Genomic DNA, 5,064 nt, shown 5'->3' with positions numbered 1-5,064 from the left:
TCAACGTCCTTCCCGTTTCGAATTTTACTTTCAGTTACTCAACTTTATCTCAATTACTGAAATTATTATTAATGGCATGAATATATTCGCGTATGGCATAAAAAAGACACATGACATCAAAATCTATAAATACATATTTGTCCAGACAATAAAACGAGACAGGTAGTGTACATATACAAATATCAGGTTAAAAAAGTTACTAAAATTTTTGAGTCTTGTTCAGATAGCCATTGAAGGATCTGCCTCATTTCCCAAACATGCATGACCCAGGGTAGGCTACATGTCCTCCACAGTGTGCCGGATGGTTTGGTTTATGATCCCACAGTCACATTGGGGTATAGGTGATCTTCCCCACTTGTGTAAGCTGTCTGCGCAGATACCATGTCCTGTGCGTTCCTATTTAGGCTTTTCCGTAGATGATGTGGAAGCTCAATTCCTTTTGGAGTTTGGTTGGGAAGGATATACTTGTTTAAGTCTGGTAGCGACTTTCTTTCCAAGTTTCTAGCCATTTCGAATTAATGTTTATATTGCTATTTACTAGTTCTTCAGCCAGTATTAGTGAGAGCCGTCAGGATTTAAGGCGATTTATACTTATATGTGGGAGGTCTTCAAGTATTGGTAACAGGGGGATGGCTGTTTATTTTTTTTTGTAATCTTTTACTAGAGCATTTCATCTGAGCAGGTTCGGTGGTGCAATATTGCTCAAAGTTGGAAGCCAGTAGAGGGGAGTGGATTTGACACAACCTGTTATTGTCCTCATCACTGCATTTATTTGCGCGTCGATTTTCTTGATATGAGGATTGTTTAGCCATACTGGTGAACAATATTCTGCTGCCGAGTAGACTAGTCCCAACGTGGAACATCGCAGTGTAATAGCAGAAGAACCCCATGTACAACCACACAGTTTTTGTATGATGTTATTGCGGGTTCTGATCTTTAAAGAGAGATTCTCCAGATGTCTTTTCAAAGATAATTAAAATGAAGATAACATAATTGACTGAACACGAAGTTCAAACTTTTCTCCGTGCATATATTGAAGTTGTAATGTTCATTAATCAATCCGAAGCAGGCTAAAAGTGAAACACCCCACTTATTTTCAAATGATGGTTATACTTTCTGATGCTTAACGAGAAAGCTATTGGTCGTACTTTTGGCTATCCTTGCTTGTTTCCCTTCTATACCTGGAGTCATCCAACATTTCTAAACAAAACGTCTGACTGCCCCCCCCCCCTGCTAATAATCATATCTGTTCTCCAGTTCCAGCATCAATAAAAAAGAAAAATTTCTTCTCCAACATTTGTTACTTGGTACTCAATATTTGTCATAAATTTCTCTCAGCGAGATCCGAAAATGTTAAACTTTAGGCAACCAAAAAGTTTTGGAGCAGTGGAGTAGCTACGGGAGGGAGGAGGGGACGGCCATCCCGGGCGGCACTTTGAACCTTACCCGATACGTCGTTTTGACTTTTTATAGTATTTTTGGTGTGTATTGAGAGGGGTTAGCCTAGTGGCTGTGCGCTTCGCAACCCTATGCCTGGGGAAGGAGTGTCCCGGGTTCGATTCCCGTCGAAGACGTGAGGAATTTGAGGATCTTCCTCAGCCATAGCCAAGTTAGCCGGTCTTGGGCTAACTTGGCTAAGCAGGTAAACCGGCCCCGTTAACATACGCTGCTACATTCAAAAATATATCCCCCCCCCCCCCAGCGGCAGGCTAGGCGACAGGTCGGTTGGGAGTGGTACTAACAAAAAATCGCATCTAAGTAACACGCGGATCCTGCATAGGAGGCGGGAATAACGCGTAGTGAAAGAAGACTGAGAGCGTCGGCAAAAGCTCTAGCAACGCCACTGTCTTCGAGCGTTCTAAAAAAAAAAGTCTCATCCAGAGCTACGCCTGCCATACGCCATATTTTTGAACTCTTATCCTACTCGTGCTGTTTAAGCACAAGTAGGATAAACAACACAAAGTCTGAACCTTTCACAGTCTCCGTTCGCCTCCGCCAAGGGTGTGTTCTGTCACCCCTCCTTTTCATCATATTTATGGACTGGATCGATAGGCACAGCCGAGGCAGTGAGTGTGTCAGAATTGGAAGATGTAGCATTGGACGTTTGCTTTTTGTAGATGACCTAGTTCTGCTTAGCTCTTCCACAGATGACCTCCAGCGGACCCTGGATAGGTTTGTAGCTGTTTGGGCAGAAGCTGGAATGAAGATCAGTGTGGCCAAAACGGAAACATTTGTGGTCTCAAGACAACCATCCCAGTGCACTCTACATGTAAGTGGAGTCCCAATGAGACAGGTGGAGAAGTTTAAATACCTTGGGTCCATATTCACGAATTATGGAAAATGGGACGTTGAGCTAGATACTCGAATTGGCTTAGCAAGCGCAATATTGCGGGAGCTTGGCCGTTCGGTAGTATTGAAGAGGGAGTTAAGCCAGAAGGCAAAGCTGGCTGTCTTCAATACAGTCTATGTCCCCATCCTCACCTATGGTCATGAGAGTTGGGTAATGACCGAAAGAATGCGGACACGAATCCAAGCGGCTGAAATGAGGTTCCTTCGAGGGGTTGCGGGGCTGACAAAACTCGACAGAGTCAGAAGCTCTGCAATTCGGGAAACCCTCAATACTCAACCGCTGCTTCTCCGTGTTGAGAAATCACAGTTACGCTGGTACGGGCACCTGGTCAGAATGCCACAAGAGAGGCTCCCTCAGCAGGCCCTCTTTGCCAAGCCAGAGGGTGGGAGGCCACATGGAAGGCCAAGGACTCGCTGGATAGACTATATCCAAAACCTTGGGTGGACACGTTTGGGAATCCCACCAGAACACCTGAGCTTGGTGGCAGAGGATCGTGACCATTGGAAGTTCCTCTTGCAGCTTTTCCTCCACAACCCAATTAGGAAGAGTGGGCCTTGAAGATGTATGTATGTATCCTGCTTGTACCTTATAGCTACAGTGTTAGCTGGGATTTAGTTAATCTTATGAAAGAGAAACAAGTCTCAGAGGCGTAGCTAGGGTGGGGTGGAGGGGGCGGTTCTCCCCGGGCGACACTTTGAACATTTTCGAACTTTTGCAATTAATTCTAAAATACAGTCTCGAGAACTCGTTTCCAAATATTGTAATACTACTGCGAATTTTCCTCACAATTGCTGTAAGTGTTGCTAGTTGTGAGAGGAGTTTTTCTAAATACAATTAAGAATTACCTCCATTACTATGAAATAGACTTCGCCAATGTCATCGATTTTGCTAACAGAAAAGCAAGAAAAATAACATTTTAGAATGTTGAAATTAAAGTTTTACTTCAAAAATATAGATAGCGTTTTAATTTAATTCCCTATACATCGTTTTGCCTTTATGTAGTATTTTTGTGTGTATTGAGAGTGGCGGCAAACTCAGGCACTTCCCCGGGCGGCAAAAGCTCTAGATACACCACTGACAAGTGTTACACTATCCAATTACTGATCTACTGAGCCTGCGTAGCTCAGTCGGTATAGACGAAGTTCTTTGGTCGGAAAGACCTGGGTTCGATTCCCGCCCATGACGTAAGGAACCTTAATCTGGTCTCTTTCGACTAAAGGTGAGTTAGTAGGAGGTAGGGGGTTTTCTCACCTTGAAACTCGGGTTTTTCGTCCTCCGAGCAGGCAAACCGGCCCGTGAACACACCGATGTACAGTCATAAAATACATACTTAATCTCTCATTAGGAGGGCTCAACCAGAGACGCTGGAGGAACGGAAGGGGGGAACCGTATACGAATAAATAAACTGATCCACTGCTCCTTTGTAAACAGCTCGAAAAATAACGGAGTACGTAATCCATCAATAGCCAACTTGTGCACCGAATGGAAGCCTCATAGAATTCCATCACTACTGTTGCACAGGAAATACTTACGTCATCCACTTTGCAAAAGTGCTACGAAAACATTTGCCGACACTTAGAAAGCGCTTGACATTTCCAAGACTTAACGAGTTCTGTTCTCAAAAAACCCCTTTTCTATTCTTCCTCCTATGTTTTATTACTGAATCCAGTTTGCGACTCTCACCTGTGGTTACAAACAAAGATTAACAACAGCCGCAATGAGAAAAACTGCAGCCTACGCACAGTATTTCGCAATACTTTTTACAAATCCACAATAATTATCGCTTGTGCCATCACTGGGAGGCTCAACTTGACTCGTGGTACTGCTTTAGAACTTGTAACAGGAATGTTGGGCAAGTGAAGCGAGGTTAAGACGGAGAAAATTTGTTTATTCGAAAGTTTTTTATTTATTTATTTTATTGTTAATATTAAGGAAACTTTCCAAAGTACTTTCTTTTTCATGCCACAGAAGTGCTGTCGGATATTTCTATAAAATATAATTGACAACGGCCTTGGAAAGTTTTCTTTGTGTATGGCGTCGACGGAGTACACTTTGCTGCTTTTTCATTTATTTATTTTTATTCATAAACTTGCGCTTTACAGAAGGTTGAAGTTGTTACCATGACAACGAATGCTAACCTCGGAGCGAAGTACAATGAAGCACATCTCGGTAATAAAATATGGCCGCTGATGATCGATATTTAAAACGTCTCTGACTTGTAAATCCTTTAAGGCTGAAACTGCGAAGTCCGCGTGGCCTAATGGATAAGGCGTCTGACTTCGAATCAGAAGATTGCAGGTTCGAGTCCTGTCGCGGACGGTTTGGTTTTTTTAATTCTTAACGAATAAAAATAGAATCCAGAAAGATTTTTTTCTTCTTTTTTCATTTATTTTTGAGCTTTTTTTATTATTATTAAATTAAAGAAACATAAATTTTCTTCGTCTGCCCTGTGGATGGGGGGGGGGAGGGATGAGACGGATTTCTTGTCCGCTTTTCATTCGTATACAACGAAGGCATTTCCGGAGATGGAGCAGAAGGTTGTGATTGCGGCTAACGGGTCGGGTTTGCGTGTGGAGGGTCTCAGTGGATCAACAGGTCGTCGCTGTTCGCGACCAATTATTCGGTCCTGCGTGTCACATGAACTGCAGGTTTGCTAACGCGCGAGTGACAACACCGAGTACTTCAAATCACGTGACAATGGACTTTTTTTTTTT

General features: G+C 43.0%; 1 non-coding gene across 1 annotated transcript; it reads left to right on the top strand.

Moving 5' to 3' along the window:
- The first annotated feature begins 4,596 nt into the window (after positions 1–4,596).
- TRNAR-UCG (transfer RNA arginine (anticodon UCG)) lies at positions 4,597–4,669 on the top strand. Its single transcript has one exon. It is a non-coding gene; the product is annotated as a tRNA-Arg (tRNA).
- The last annotated feature ends 395 nt before the right edge of the window (positions 4,670–5,064 follow it).

Source organism: Typopeltis vanoorti, chromosome 11 (assembly GCF_054136105.1).
Source record: "Typopeltis vanoorti isolate ZY-2024b chromosome 11, IOZ_Tvanoo_1.0, whole genome shotgun sequence".
Classification (NCBI taxonomy): Eukaryota; Metazoa; Arthropoda; class Arachnida; order Uropygi; family Thelyphonidae; genus Typopeltis; species Typopeltis vanoorti.
Note: the sequence above shows the minus strand (reverse complement) of the source record. Positions and strands in the feature narration are given on the sequence as shown.